Source organism: Lonchura striata, chromosome Z (genome assembly GCF_050655825.1).
Source record: "Lonchura striata isolate lonStrDom1 chromosome Z, ASM5065582v1, whole genome shotgun sequence".
In the NCBI taxonomy this organism is placed as follows: domain Eukaryota; kingdom Metazoa; phylum Chordata; class Aves; order Passeriformes; family Estrildidae; genus Lonchura; species Lonchura striata.
Window position 1 is genome coordinate 56,343,865 of NC_140740.1, and position 16,782 is coordinate 56,360,646.

The 16,782-nt window shown below is 38.7% G+C and overlaps 1 protein-coding gene and 1 long non-coding RNA gene across 9 annotated transcripts in view; one reads left to right on the forward strand and one right to left on the reverse strand.

Moving 5' to 3' along the window:
- Positions 1 to 16,782, forward strand: part of LOC146763845 (uncharacterized) — a 155,241-nt gene that overhangs the window by 100,665 nt on the left and 37,794 nt on the right. The gene's annotated exons all lie outside the window — the stretch shown is intronic.
- Positions 1 to 16,782, reverse strand: part of LOC146763846 (uncharacterized) — a 54,109-nt gene continuing 37,327 nt past the window's right edge. For all 4 annotated transcript variants that reach the window (XR_014951182.1, XM_085566449.1, XM_085566447.1 and 1 more), the window contains one exon: positions 1 to 16,782. This exon is cut by the window's right edge. The gene's annotated coding sequence lies outside the window, so the exon portion shown is untranslated.

Sequence of the window (16,782 nt, forward strand, 5' to 3'; positions counted from 1 at the left end):
CGGGTTGTTGTGACACTAGTGCAGAAGCCAGCACTTGCCTGTGTTGAATCTCAAGATAACATTCCCTTTCTATAACCTAAAGAATGTATGGTAAGATGGTGGTGTATTCTTGGAACGCTGCTAAGAGAGCAGGCAGACAGAACTTGGGACATCAGCATTTCAACCCCCAACATGTGCTGGAAAAGAAGCACAGTGAGCTGCAGGCAGCCCAGGGAACTGCTGGGATGCACAGGGGATAACTTCCTAGGCAGGAAAGTTCACACACAGAACTTACCCCTGACAGAGGGGAACTGTTACTGGACCTGATGGTCACCAGTGCAAGTGAACTCATGGCTGATGAAAAGGATGGAGGCAGCCAGGGCTGCAGTGAACATCACTGGTGGATCTGCAGTCCTGAGGAATATGGGACAGGTGATGAACACAGTCAGGATCCTGAATTTTAGGAAAACAAACTCCAGCGAATTAATCAGTAGGACAAGGGAAACTGCCTCATGGACAAGGGAGCAGAAATAAGCTGGCAGATCTTTATGGACACTCAGCACAAAACTCTTGATCCACTGGTATAAGAAATCAGGAAAGGAAGGGAAGAGACTGGTATAGATAGTCAAGACTTTCTGCTCAAACTAAAGGGCAAAAGAATGCCTAGACAATGGAAGCAGGGACAGGTATGCTGGGAATAGTGTAGGGACACAATATGGCTATGTAGGGATGGGTTGAGGAAGGTCCAGGAAAAGCTGGAAGCAAACTTAGTAGGAGCTCAAGGAATAACAAGAAGGGCTTCTACATGTATGCCACACAGAAGAGACAGATCAAAGAAATTTTACCTACCCTGATAAACAATGCTGGCAAACTGGTAACAGCAAAGAGAATGCTGAGGGACTCCGCAAGTTTACTCTTCAGTCTTCACTGACAGCCTTTCTTCCCACACCTCTTGAGTGGATGAATAGAAACAGATAGCAAAGTGCTGCCAACTTGTTATGCTCTGATCCATTGGGCGGGTTTAATTAGTTTCATTTACTCTGGGTGGTGTGCAGGAGCAAATCTCAGGACTCACAATAACAAACATTTACTTGCAAATTTTAGAATGGTAAGGTTCTTGGCAAATTTTAAAATGTAGCTGTTTGTAGCAATATAATAGCATAAAAATAACACTTTAGAAACACCAAAAGGTAAAAGAAACAAAGAATAGGAGTAGAAAGGTATATAGTCATCACCCTTGGATCCAGCCATGAGACTTGAGTGTCGCAATTTCGATGTTCCTTGGGTGAAATTATGAGGCCTTCACCTGTTCAGGGTGGAGGAAACCCACAAAACGTGAAGTCCATTGGGTTAATATACACTCAGGCTAGGTGGCAATGATAGGAATTTTATGCTGGATAATGTAATACTGTGGCTCATGGGACATTTTGGGGATCTTTGATATCTTCCAAGATGTTATAGCTGTCTCCTACATCTGCATAGTTGAATCAATTATGGCTCATCAGAAGGGATGAATGGCTTCAGGCTTACCTGAAAATGTCCTGGTACTTCACTCTTCCAGAGGGGAGTTTTCACACCTGAGCCTCTTCTGCAAGGACATTGTAATGATAAAGACCACTATCCCACCTCTCACCTGCCTCTTCCCTTATCTTGTTGTTTTAGCCTCAAGTGAGAGGTGTCCATCCCCTGTACACCTGGACAACCCCCTCTAACACAAAGTATTCTGTATTTCTGAATACTGGCTCTTTATAGTAAAGATGGTACCTGGTGTGTACCCTGCCAAAGTTGGTGGTTGATCAAATCCTTAGTGATGCATATGGACCAACACTTAGTATTTGCTAAAAGCTACTTTTGGTGCTGTCTGTGCATCATATATGGATTTTTTTTTTTTCTGAAGAGTTAACATGATGTATTATAATATATTAATATTGCAAATGTGTGAAATGGTCTACTCTATAACTCAGAATGTTAAAGAGCTGCCACCCTCTTGACTGGAAGAACATGCTGAGAATTTTCAGAGCTATCAAGACTGAAGAGACGTGATCCAGAAGTGATGTTGTTATTACTTTGCAGATGTGCTGCAATTATTCCAGTGTAGGGATGTGGGGAGCGCTGGACTCCAGGATGGTCCAGATGGATGGAGACGAAGATATCAGAAGTCTGGTCTTAGAATATGTGGTTTATTATAAAGGGTGAAGGGCCCTGCTTGGAGTTACCAGGCACAACATGTGGCAGGCCCTAGGGAGTGGGGGCAGGGAGAGGCAAGGGGCAGAGGATGCTAGGAGAGGGTTCAAGAGGAAGTTCCAAGAGGAAGTTCCAAGAGAGTGTCTGGCCCCTTGGGCACACCTTATCAGGGGACTTCAAGGTGGGCTGGAACAAGACTTGGCCCAATGGGGTCGCAAACACCTGATGCTTCAGGGGAGGGTTACAAGTGTGGGATGAACCATACATTGGGGGTGAGACAGAATATGCCATTTGAGCTTTGGAGTTATCTGTAGGTAAAGGGCATTGTTTAATCAGAAGCTGGGTTGCCTTCATCCTGGCTGTACTATTGTTTTCTAGTTGTTCAGTAACTAAGGTTTGGTATCTCAAATCTTGTTCTCATCTCAGTATCTGTATTTTCTAAATCTTTTGCCAGGCAATCATATTAATAAGGCTTTCCTATTTCATCTTCCCCAACATTGGGTACCATCCCTTTTACAGTGTGTTGCTGTACCTCACCTTCTGCAGAATTCAGTCTTTCTGTCGCATGGATGAATGTTGAAATGGGTCTATTATGAAGAAAGACTGAGACGAAGGAAGCTGCAGAGGCTTCATTGTTCAGTGGCAGATTGACTTTTAATCTGACTTCTTAAGTGCCTGGGTGGTCTTGACTATTTGCATGCCTAAGAAAAAGTGCTTATGTCTACAGACAGAAGGAATTTACATTCTTGTTTTTCCTAGCTCATTTTAGATACATGACTTTGAGCATCATAAGCCGAGCATGTGTATTTTTGATGTCACTGTAGCATCATTTACAGCACTGAAGCCAAACTAATCTCAGTGTGTAGACTCTTTGCTGCCTTCCCCGCAGACATCAATTATTTATATTTAAGAGACTCAAATTAGTTTCGAAATTGCAATTTTGTTTTTCAAACAACTGAGGAGACCTAAACAAGTTTTGAGATTCACCATTAGATATGGTATCCCCTGTATCACTTTTAAAGCAGCTGCTATCCCTGGACAAGACACTTAATTTTGAGGGAGAACATCCAAGCAATGGTGAGCCAAGACAGATTAGGGGGACACATACCTAGAAATTGAGAAGAAAATATTTCAGATTGTTTGTACCAAAACTGTTATAACACTGATTGTATTTAGGCTGATATAAATACATGCTTCCATATGCCTTTGAACAGTTAGTAAGAGATTAATGCTGATACGTGTTTACCTCTGCAGTTGTAACTGGCCCATTTCCAGCTATCTTCTTTTCTGAAAGCTTTATTTTGAGAGAATAGCAAAATAGAACAATATAGAAATTTTTTACATGCTTTCAGAAACATGAATATTCAAGTGTGATCTGTGTGAGCCCTGGCATCAACAATTGTGTCCAGATGTGTGCTTATCTTCTCAGGGAGTGTGCAGTGGAACAAGGTATCAGGGATGTTTACATGGACACCTGCAATGGCTTCATTTTCCACTGTTTTGACAGAAAGTCCCAAATGTCCCTGGTAATTTGGAGAGGTGAAAATTAATGCTGCTCCATATGGCATCATTCCAAAAATTACTTCAAAAGTAACTTACAAATACTGTCTGCATTAGAAGCAACTTTAGAAAAGTCTGGACAAGTGCCTTAATGAATGAGATTTGTATAATACATAAAGGGACAAGCATGGTAACACTTTTTTGTGGCAATAGGCAAGGAGGGAATTTCAACTGTCTAAAACTTGAAACCTATCATGATATAATCATCTCCTAAAAAGATAAATAAATAGAGCATATAAAATAGACCTTGTACCTTTAATTTGCTTAAATATAAATGATTTATTGAACTATTCATCTTTTTTTGTCCCAAAGGAATTTTATTCCTGTATTACAGTTTTATTTTCTTTCCTGTGGCTTAAGCTATCTAACTATTGAATTTGCAGTTTGATTTTGGGTAGTGAACTGAGTCTCTCAGTTCTGAGACTCAAAGTGATGTCTTTAAAAAGGTAAAGACATGTAGGGTCTCACCTGAGAAAACTTCCAATGTCTCTCAAATGTTTATTATGCTTTACTGTCATTCTTCCAGGCTACATGTGATGCAACTGTGAGGGATAAATGTTTTCCCAAAGATGTAAGGTGTCAATTCTATTTTTATTTCTCAATCATATTACTAGATTTTTTTGGAGTTACAATTAAAAAAAAAAAAAAAACAAACACATTCCTTTGCCTCAGGAGGAATTTTACTGGTGATTGCTTAGGTTGATACTAATGTTTGGGTGTTAACTGCTCTGTTCAAATAGTTCACAGTGCTGTTTAGCAAATATGAAAGAATTCAAGATCTTCTGGAAGAAGGTAGACACTTATTTCCTGTAACAGGAAAATTAAATATTCACAATCTTGACACAGAATAGTGTTTTAGTCTGTCAGCAATTTTACCTGAACCCACAACTATCCAGGCAAAAATCAATCTAAACATAACTGCAAATGCACTAATACTACATATTTTAGGACTATAAGCTCTGTCCTTCTTGACATTCCTGTTCCCTTGGAGGAAATTTTTTGTATATTTGTTATTCTGTTGACATTTTCACTTTCTTCCAAGGAGGGGTGAATGTCCTTGTTTCATCACAGTAGTGTTTGGAAGAAGAGTAAATGGAATAATTTTAGTAATGGAAGAGAATCACTCTAGTCATACATAACAACTCTGATTCAATGTAAGCAATTTATTTTCATCAAAAACTTAGTTTTTGTCAGACATGATTTTTCACTGTAGCTAAGTGGTTTGGCTGTGACAGCAGCTGCCATTATTCAGTATGTGCAGTTAATCCAAGGAAAAAGCAGAAGACATTCCTTCTGGACATGAGCTGTAGGAGAAAATAATCATGGCACTAAGCCACACTAGAGCAGTGCAATAAGTGAAGCTCCTCTTTCATATTCTTATGAATGCTTTGATGTAAGAGAGTCCCTGTGTGATACTACTATACAAGCAAGCAGGCCTAGACCAAGCTGGAGAAGAACCTCACTAATGGAAGTAAGGGAGACCATAAGAAAACTTCTAGAGGGTCAGAGATAGGAATTTCTGGTTATTGGTTTGGCTGAAGATAGTCTATTTAAAAATATTATCTTGTAAGTTACATAGAAAGTGAGATGATCCAATTTCAGGGATGCAAAAACTATGGCAAAATGTCCATGAGGGGTTGTGTTAAGATACAGCTTCCTTAGGGGAAAAATTGCCCTTACTTCCAACAAAAATGAGGATTATTTATCATCTGGATTTGTGTAAGAAATCAGGTTTCCCTCTCTGTCTAGGGCTTTTTAAGAGAAAGGAAAGAAGAAACGTTGTCTTCATGGGCAATGATTCCAGTTGCCTTTTTAGAGTATGTATGTTACTGTGCTAAAAGCTCACACAGAAATATGTGGCCAGAAGCTGCCAGTTTGAAGGGGCCTGGGGTGAAACTGGAGGGTGCTTCCTTTGGTCTTCACAAAGGCCAAAGAAGCTGAGGCTTTAGCACTTGTATGCCTGCATGTCAAACACATACTTCTTTGCTTCCCACCGTAGACAATATGTGGCAATGAAGATGTCCTGGTAGTTTATTACTAATAGCAAAGAATCTACAAGTGGATAAGTTAATTTTGCTGTGATTAACACCTGCTTCTGCAGAGAAGCCCAAACTCTTTCTGAAGGAGCATGGTCATCCTCCTGAGCTCAGGACTCAACAGTGGCCCAGTGCTCTCCCTGCCCTTCAGGACTTCTCTGGAGCATGCATGACACATGCAGAGGATCTGCTCTAGGATCCATGCAGACATGCCTGGATCTGCACTGGGACCCCCCAGCCAGCAGCAGCATCCCACTTTGAGCACAATTTGAAATGTAGAAGTGCAGCATCTACCCTAGCCCTGTTGTATGTCAGACTCAGATAGTCTTTTTTGTTGCTTCTGGCACTTAATCTGTAGTATATTTACTGTAAACTTTAGCTTAATTGCTATTAGGAGTAGTTCCAGCATGGTGTCTGGTGGGCAAAAAGTTGTCAAGTGAGAGGTGCTGAGGTTCAGATGCTTTGTTATGTCCCCAGACTGGTACAAAAAAAATCTCTGGTTCTCTGCTCATGAGAGAAAGTATTTATTTGTGAAAGTGGTATTGCAATGGCATTTGACTTTACTATTTGCATTTATTACCTTTGACTTTACTATTTGCATTTATTACACAATATAATGTAGAAAAATGGAAACTGTTATGCTGGCATTGGCATAAAATTTTCTGCCTTCTTCAAACCAAAGCAAGTCTGTAGTCGCCTGAGACTCTGAGTAATCAAATTCTTGTGGAACATCTTGTTAGGTGATGTTTCAATAGCATTCACAGATAAAATAGCATTCTCAGAAAATCTTCAGTCATGGCTAATCATACATATCTCCTATTGATTAAGGACTCCTGGGCTTCAAGACATTTTTGGATTTAATACAGGTTCAGAAACATACACAAAAGAGCTCAAGTCCATGATTTATTGCTTAGTATTTCATACAAGCAAGCCATCCTATGACTTTTCTCTTGCAGGACTACAATTTTTTACTCTTTTGAACATTGGAGTCTCAGAGCAGTTTGGAGTTGGGATGCTTCTAATACAGGCCAAGCTTTCAGGAAAAGCCAAAGGTTATTTTGACTGAACTTCATAACAGATACTTTAAAATGACAAAACTTTCAGTGCAAGAACCACACTTCAGGACAAGCAATGTGGTTACTCTGTGTCCACAAAAAAGAAGGAATTATACAGAATTCAGATTTTTCAGCCTTGGATGATCACTAATCTTTTGCAAATCCAAGCAAGTCCACAGAAATTATTTGGACTATACAGAAATAACTGAAGGAGGGAAAAAAGAAGGCAATTACACTGTTTATTTAAACTGACACCTGATGCAAATTTGAACTTTTTAATAAAAAGAAAGTGTTGCAGGGACATTATCTTGAGGATCTCATCACACCTTATTGTTTGACAAAAAGCTTGTAAACTGAGTCAAAAGTGTTGAAACCATTAAGCTAAAAAGTGGGAAAAATAAATGTCAGATTTGCAATAATTTTAAATCATGATCTGTCACTATTCTGCTGACATGGAGGAAAGTGGCTGCTCCAAGAGGAAGTGATGCCTCTTGCAATCAGAAGAGGTTTTGACAGCAATCCTGGCATGAGCATAAATTTGTTTTTTTTGGCATCTAGCCCATTTTAGGAGATGATAGCATTTCGGAGGTGAATCCCCATGCTGTGAAAAAATGTGATCCTACTTGCAGTATGTAACAATTCTGTGCTGTTTCTTAAGGGGAGTTGGACATATCTGAATTTCTGGCATCAGCTCAGGCTCTCCCAGAAGGTCTATTCTGAGCTCCCTGTGCAATGAAGTAAGAGCTGTGCATATGTCAGTGTATTAAAGGTTCTGCATGCTGTGAAACACAGTTAAGGAAGTTTCTCACAGGCATCCCTTGCTTTTATACTTGGAGATCCACCAATCTTGCAATGGCACAAAAATCTGGTAAGAAGCAAGTATTTGGTTTCAACTGACAAGTAGTATTTAAGTATTTAAGCTAAATTTACCTCTGTTTAAAGCATAACTTAACAGATTGCTGTTCACTCTTGTTACTTCAGTGATGCAGCATTGAAGAATGCCAATTCAAAGATCAGGAGATGCCTAATTAGGATCACTTACTGAAATTTAAAACACTTCCAAGCAGTTAAAGGATGACTGCCCAGATGCTGTAGAAGAGATCACAAGTAATGAAGTGGAGGGAATTCTCTCACACACTGGCATTATTGACAGCATGGACATCTTCTGCACACTGAACTGTTAACAATTCAATACAAGCTCACACATCTAAAGACTGTCTCTTTGTATCTCAGTATTGATTAAGAAGTGTTCACCCAAACATCAAAGTCAGTTTTTCCAAAATAATTTTTTCACTGAATAGCAGCTTGGTTGATGAACATATTTTAGAAGATGTTTATTCCCTATCAAGAAGTCTACAGTTTCAAATGAGAAAAAACATATTGTGTGGATTCATATTCATTCATCATGAATAGATAAATATAGATAAACTGCAATAAATATTTCTGGACACTTCTATTTTATTTACTTTCATCCCTTCAGCCCATCTTGAAGTGAAAAACTGGAATACAGCAATGGGCACTGGAGGACATCACACAGAAATATAAACGCCTGAAGAAGAAAATTATTAATGTTTTTATTTGTTGCAAAAGAACTTCAAGTAGGTAAATTCTGACAATTTAGGATATATCTTTATCTGAAGAATGCTCCTGTTTCTGTCAACAGGGATGTCACTTGGCACCATGAGTTCAGGAGATAGATTCTTATCTACCAGAAAACATATATTTGACCTGAAAGACCGTATTTTATCCTAGTAATGTTGATTTTTTTTGGTTTTTTTAGAGTCATCTAAGGTCCTTGAGGAGTATGATTAGGCAATTATTTACTGAGGGAAAAAAAAAAAACTGCCACAAAACCAGAATTCTAATTATAAAGAGACATTTATGTTTGCATTTCAGTGAATGTCTTCCTCAATATTACCTGGCTGTCACTCGAGAATGGGAATAATAGGTTGTACTGGTATATATGTTAGTCAACCTGTAGAAAAACTCAGATTTCAACTACACCCTTTAATGATCCTTGAGGATCAGAACAAACCAGTCAAGACTTAATTTTCTAGTAATTAAATGGCATTTTTGTTTAGTTTGCATCAATCAATAATACAATGTTTTTAATAGTCAGTGTGATCTGCTCTCTGGCTTCTTAGACATCTAAAACTCAAATGCCAAAACCACAATAGGGCAAACAGAAAGAATTATTTGAATTAAGGAGCAATCCTTGCTATTAATATCTGTTGCAGTGTGCAGTCAAGAGCAATGAAGAATGTATCCTGATGACCTTACCCACGTGAACTACAGTAATTTAAAATTCATTTACTCCTGAAACTTGACAAATCTCTTGAAAGGTTCAGATCAACATCTTTTATCAGAAAGAGAATCTGATTTTAAAGCCATTAACAGGATGCCAGATGTAATATCTCACTGTACTTTGCACATAATACCATTTGCCCTAACAATGTCATAAACAGAGTATATTTAGAACTAAAAATGTAGCTTCCACAACACAAAATGTCAAGAAAGGCAGTTTAGTATTTTGGAAACATTTTATTAGTGAAGAAAGTCAAGCTTTTAAAATTGAAATTACTGTATTAATTCACAGCAGAATCACATCCCGAAATGGTCCCTAGTTTCAACCTAGTGATCAGGTAAGTGGATTTAAATTTCTTGCAAACACTATTTATTATTCCTTATATATCTTTCTCACCTGCAGTCTTCCAGAAATACTCAATTACAGCATGAGAGAGAGTGAAGTAGGATATGCTTACTTCCATCTGGATTCCAGCCAGTATTATCAGCTAGGTCAATCTTTAAATTCCCATACACCACTGCGCAGGCAGACTAGCTGTACCACACACCTCTTCCACTGGGGTAACACAAAGGATATTTATGCAGAGCTCTCCATCAACAGTGAGATGTCAGCCCATCTGGAAGGTTGTTTATAGGCCATGTAAAAGGGAGACAGAGGATTGACTCATGGCAGCCAGATTCATAAACAATGACCCAAATATCATTGTTTCAGAAGGAATGGTGCAAAAGCTAAGCTCCCTCCCATAAATTTGGACAGCCAGTATTTATGCTGCACCCAACCCCACCTGACCTTTCTAGCATTCAAGGAATAATAGCTTTGCTGAGATGAACCAGTACTGAGCAACTTTTCCAGTGTATCAGGCAAAACAAACTCTTGGTACACACAATCTCTGCTTCATGATCTTACATAATTGTAATATATAAACAGGAATCTATTGCAAAGAAATGCCATGCTGCTCTTGTTCAAATTCCACTACCTCCCTTTTTCACTATATCTGAATAATGTCTTGTGTTAACCCTCATGGTGCAGGATGAGAAAAGTAATTTACTTTATAACTTTGCTGCCATAGCATAATTGGTGCCCCCTTTTCTCCCTTCATGATAATTTCAAACACATGAAGAATTAATATTTAACTACCTTCTAAACCTTATGATGTCTGTTATTACTTTTATCAGATACTGGATAATGCATATTGCATTACAACACAATTGTGTGAATGCTTTCTTGGAAAAATAAATCACTAATTTTCCTACAGCCTCAGAGAATAAATACATTTCACTCTGGGAGAAAAATTAAATATGTACATATTGCTTAGCCTCAGCTGCATCCCCATACACAAGCCCACCATATGCCTTCTATATTTTTATTACTGCTATTTTTGTACTTCGGGAAATATCCAAAACAAGCACTTCCATTCCTCCCTTGGTTTGGTTTTGAAGTGATGAAAACTGACTCAGCTGACTTCTGTGCACAGGGCAAATTAACAGGACCATACCACAGAAACCTTTGAACTAATATAAATTTAATCACTCCTATTTGTTATGAAGGTAAATACAAGCATCTGGGAGCCTCTCCAGAGAGCAGAGAATACTGAACCAAAGGGATACCAAGTTTCTCAACATTGCATTATTTAAGCCCTGCTGTCCTTTGCTGAACAAAAGAGAACTATATTTCAGAAATTGTCCATGGAATAAGAGGCATTTTTCTGTGGCTAACATAAATCATGCAGAAGCATCTGACCCTAGCTGCTTATCTTGGGTGATTTCATTAGCTACTCTTATAAGCATATCTTCCCTGGAAGCAGGAGATTTGGTACACTCTTCCTTCTGCAGGTGTGGAGTTTGTAGGCACCACTAGTGAGATGAAAGTTGGGCAAAAGTGGGTGACATCTGCATCTTGTGTTGAAGGTCACTCTGGAAACAAAAGTTTGATGAAGCAACCATACAGCTCAGTGCGGAGTAGGGGGATACATGTATTCTGCTGTGACATGTGGCAAGGGTCACAAATGCCATCAGAGCATGTCACTCTCCATATGATCATTGTCCAATCACTGCATCATTGCACCTTATAATAGATGCAATTGTATATAAAGAGATGGCAGCAGAATTGGCAGAGCCAGAAATAGAGTTCATAAGCCTTGTTTTCATGCTGGCCAGTCAACCACACCACTTCCTTCACTTGGGAGCTAGCTGTTGGTGGCAGAAATCCGAAGAGCTTCTGTATGTGCTTACAGTTATCATCTACATCCTTCACATCTCATTCAAACTTCTAAAATGTGCCTGATATTGATCAGATGTCAGCATTTCCAAGGTGTCTGTCTGCTTTAACAACTCCTTATCCCTAGGTTATAGCCCTCTATTTTCATTCATTGCATGGAATGATGTCTGCAGTAACCTTTTATAGAAACCCTGGCTACTTCCTCCCCCTCCAATCTAGGTGCACCTTGAGGTTGAGGTTGCAATGTGCCTAAGGCAGCCTGTACAGCTCTCATTTTAAGGGGTCAGAGTCAGGTTCCCAAGTCCTCACCACATCTCCCTCTGTTGATTCATGGGAGCTGGGCCCAGGTGGGACAGGTCAACTTAGATTATATGGACCACGGGACAGAAAATCTGAAACCTCTCTTGTCCCATCATGCACCCGATCAGCAAACTGCAAAGGGTGTCAAAGTGGTGGGGCTCCGAGTCAGCCTGACATAAAAACCATTTCCCTGACATGCCTTTTTGGTGTTCAAGATCCTGGGTCACAGTGCCTGCTGTTGTCTTTTCAAAATGTGCTTCCCCTTCTTTGTTAATGCTCTCCTTGGCTTCCGCTTCTCCTCTGTTTTGCATTTGCTTTAACAAGATTGATGCAACTTGCACTTCTCCATGTGAGGACAAGCCACACATCTGAAGAGAAAATTGCTCCCAAAAGATTTGCTTGCAGAGCCAGGAAAACAGTCTTTTGCAGAAGGGATTTTTCAACACTCAGTGTGCCTATGCCAAAATATCTCAGCAGATTCTCTTGACTTCATTTCTCCACTGAACTAATCACCCTGCTGGAGGTTGTTCCTGTTGTTCTCAGGGAGCCAATGGAATAAACTGGGTAATGGAAGCCATAGAAGTGGCAAATGTACTCTCTATTTTTCACCTGCTCTTCCTGCCCTATGAAGGATGTGGGTTGATCCTGAAAGACAACAGATCAGTTTTATTTCTTTCTTTTTCTAAAATCAGCCTCTAAGTGAAATAAAAAATTGTGCACAGGAATACTAACAGGTCTTTGTTTTCCCTCCTCACTAAAAGCTAGCAGCTGCTTAGTATTTTACAGAGAAAAAGAGGCAATATGATGATTGTGGCCACTCACATGCATTGATTTGCGTTGTATTTTTCTCAACCAGATTTCTTAGTGCTTTGCGACTGGAAAAAAGTCACAAAGAATATAAAAATAATGCAATTCCTAGGAAGAAAAAATATTAAACAAATTGTGAGTTAAAGTTTTATCATAAAGTGGCTTTGCTGACAAGAGAATTAGATCAAGATGATCTTGACAAACACTTTTTCTATGCTGATATATAACTCTTAATAGTAAGGTAGGATCTTTTTTTCCATATTTCATGGAGAAATTGATTTACAGGTTGAAAAGAAGATGAAAGTTCTTTCAAATTGCACAACATTTAAATAAGTATTTTGGTATTCTACATCAGGTTTTCTGTTTACATACAACTATCTCCAACTCTTCTTTATCTTCTAGAGGTTTTTTATTTCCCCAGTTTTACTTCATTACTTCCTTTTTCAAAACAGATCTTATCTCCCCAGCCCCCTAGATTGTTTAGAAAGAGAAATAATTGAAGATGGAGAGAGGGAAGTGAGATGTTTTGACGTCACATATTCAGTTATGCTTTGTTTTTTCTAGCTTATAATTTTCTTGAGACCCCTTGTACTGTAGCTAGTGTCTCTTGAACAGCAATTTGTCAAACTTTGTTTGTCATAGCTTCACCTCTACAAGTGAGAAAAAGGCCTATTTCTACTGATGTCCAAATAAAACCTCTTCCAGAATTAAATGGTTAGTGCCCTGAATATAGCAAATGCACAGTCTCTAAATACATTCAAAATGTATGTAGATTCAGTGGGAAATGGCAAATTAAGGAAAATGAAAGAGATCTCATCCTTGTTTGCTTTTTCTTTTTGGCCCATTTTTGTGATTCATCCTAGTCATGTAAGTCAGTAAAAAAGTGCATCCTCTCTGCTCCCATGCCACACTACTCATGTTATAGTTGTATTCATTCAGCACTCAAGAAATTGGTGCCTAAGTAGTTTGGATCCAAGATGTATAACACACACCAGACTCAGGTCTACTTCTATCTCTGAATTGGTAAGACTGAAGTTTTTGTCTGTCCCATAACTATTTTCCCCACTCTCTCAGTTGCTGGAACTAGTGTGGCCTGGAGAACAAATACAAAATGGAAGATCTGCTGCAATGTTCACGAACAAAAGAAAAGCTGATATTAGTGCAAATTCTGAACAGCACACGTGTGGGAGATTAGGCAATTGCTGACTTCCTTGCAAATGCTTCTCTGGTTCCTCTTTCACAAGTGTCCTACAAAAAATGAAATGCAGTCTGATTGGCCAAAGAGCCAGGGGAGAAAGTTTGGCTCCTGGTTAGTTAATGCCGAGCATGAGAAGCTGTTTACAAGGATATATACTGAAGATGTTTCCAGTAATGCTGCCCTCTCAGCTATTAAAGAATTGCAGAGCCCCAGGCCTCGCTGGAATTCTCTTACCAGATCCTACTTAATGTGCTGGCCTAGCCCCATTCTAAACCTTATTTGTAATTTCTGTTACAAAAGCAGGGTGCATAGCAGGCAATATATTTTGAGAGGAGTATTGTTCTATTAGTGAGACCATCTCATTGCTTCTGATCAGCTTCTGGGCTCATGTTTTACAGTACTAGCTGAAGGATGCCAGAATAGGGCAATACGGCCTATCATTTCATATTATGCCAAAACCAAATCCATTGACATGAAAAAGGTCTGTGAACTCTGTGAACTATTTTTTACAGATGCACCACACATAGACCTCCACAAAGTCAAGAGAGGGGAGCAGACGAGGCTGTTTACTTTGGCTCCATCTGAATGGTATTTTTTCTTAGGAAACCTCTTATCCAACAAATTTTTCTGTGACCACAAAAATTATTTTGAGTATTGTATGTTTGTATAAAGGTAATGAATAGAGCTGCCCCAGTATGTGTGTGAAGTGCTCATCACTCATCCTCTCTACTCTAAAATGCTTCTGTGTGATTGCAGACAAGGTGCAGAAATGATTGATCCACTGCTAGGGAAAGATTGGCTAAATAAGAAAAGAAAGCCAAGCATGCACAAAGTGCTTAGGGAGATGACTTTATTCATATTATAGCAAATCCATATTTTACTAATTCTGGAGACTGTGACATATCAACAAATGTGGGATATTTCCCTTCCTTGGCAAAAGTAATACCAGAAAATTCAATTACCTTCTTCTTCCTACTTCTTTGAAAAAAATGATCACTTTTCCTATAACACATTTCAGACATGCATAATATTTCTACCCAATTATGCCTATCAATAACCTTTCATATATTTGGGACAGACCATTGTGCCCTTCTAAATTTCCTTCTAAATGATGATCTTACAAGCAGAAGTTCTCGTGTGTTCCAGTGTATTCTGATATCAACATATGGGATAAGGAGGTATTACCTGAAACCAACAGACAAATACACCTTTTCTGAATTTGATCCTAATCTGATGTAGTTGTATCCTTTCCTGGCAGGGAAACCATTTGCCACCCCAAAGGACAAGATAGATTGTTGTTGTACAAAGTCAAGAGGATAACTTGGTGTTTCTCTTCATTAACAGTCTTAGGACTTTTCCTTTGTCCTTTCTATGTGCTTTAGTCTCCATGTACAATTATTCCTGTTAAAGTGCTGTATTTATAGGATTTTCTAATATGGATAGTAAAATGTAGTTTCTACAACAAAATGTAAGTCCATAATGGAAGGGTTAGATTTTATACATCTAAAATCCAAAGCCTGAATCCCTAATGATTCATTGACTGTTGTACATACTTCCAAATTAGAAGTGGAAACATGAAATATAGGGCGTAATTAGGTGATGACTAATGGAGATTAATTATTTTGCTGCTACAACATGAGAAGACATTTTTAATATCATCTTATTTTCAGATTGACTTTACATGCTTACACTTTGTCAGCTGAAGTTTGCCACAGCATGAAGTACACATTCAAAATCAGTAAAGAGGTCTACTTGAGGTACTCAGGTGGTTATTTCTAAGGGAAATGAGCAGAGAAGTAACCATTAATAAATCAAATTCAAAGAATACCTTCAAACACTAAGGTTAAAAATAACAGAAAACTTTGTTTATGAACTTTCAGATAAGCAGAAACAATGGTGTAGAGAGGAGTTAACCATTTTATTCACCTCAAAATGTTTAAAATGAGGTCCTAACAGTCATTATTTAAATGTCAGTGGTATTTACTAATTTGACTAAAATTATATGAGAAGTGATTTCATAAATATGTGCACATTCTTCTGTGGCTGACATTTCACAAGGGGGCCTGGAACAGGCAATGGTCTGGGGGGATGTAATTTCTTTCCTGTTGTTTAAAGGAGTAAAATTTGCAGGACTAGTTGAGACTTTGAAGAGGGAGCAAGCCCTGGTGCTTTCAGCAGAGCATGGGGACTGCACTTGAGCTGCTATACATTCTGCTTCTAAAGGCATGCTACTGTCATGCTTCAAACAGGTGGAGGGGGCTCATGCAGCAGACAAACCTTGGAATTTGCACTGCTGTTTCCTCTAACTTTTCATATGAACAAAGTTTACTTATCTTGTGTGGTCAGATCAGTAAAACCTCAATATCACTGTGAGTACCTGACTAAAAAGTAATGCAGTTTTAAGGAGGTATTTCCCAGAGGACATTCAAAACAGAAGTTATAGGAGGTCAGGCACATCAGCAGCAGCACCTTTTGAATGTTCACTGCAAAAGGTGCAGCCATGGAAAGAGTTAGGGAAAGTTCAGGAAAATTCCACAAAAATTACCTTTCTGAGGATAAGAAATGAAGCAACAGAAAGGACAAAAAAAAAGACTTTCAAGTAATGAGTACTGTAAAAATACACAGGAAACACTGGCTCAGTGACAGGGTAAATTGGTCACCTTACTCATGGCATGTTTCTACTATTTTCACTTCACATGCTAGCTAAGATAATCACTTTGCACGTAGAATAGAATATGCTGTCTAAAGCCCAGTTTGAGCCTTTAATCCATGAGATCTTAGTTTTCTCCCAAAGCAGAATGAACATTAACTAAAGAAACTTGAAATCTTTGATGAAATTATTTTCTAGCCAGCCTTGATGCCACTAATCCCTGTGACAGGAGCAGGCAAAATGCTTATGAATGCTACAAGAGATTGTGTCTAGGTGATCAGAGAGCCAGGAAAACTTAATGAATAGCTTGTCTGAGCCAAATGTAAAACAAAGGAGAGTTTTAATGAAAAGTCACCTGCACATGCTCCTCTCCTCTTGCCTTTGATGTCTGGATGATATGTTGCTGTATTTGAGATGCCTGCCAAGACAGGCGGTATTTGAAAGGCTTCAGAGCAAGACATATATCCCATAGTTATCCCATAGTGAAAAGC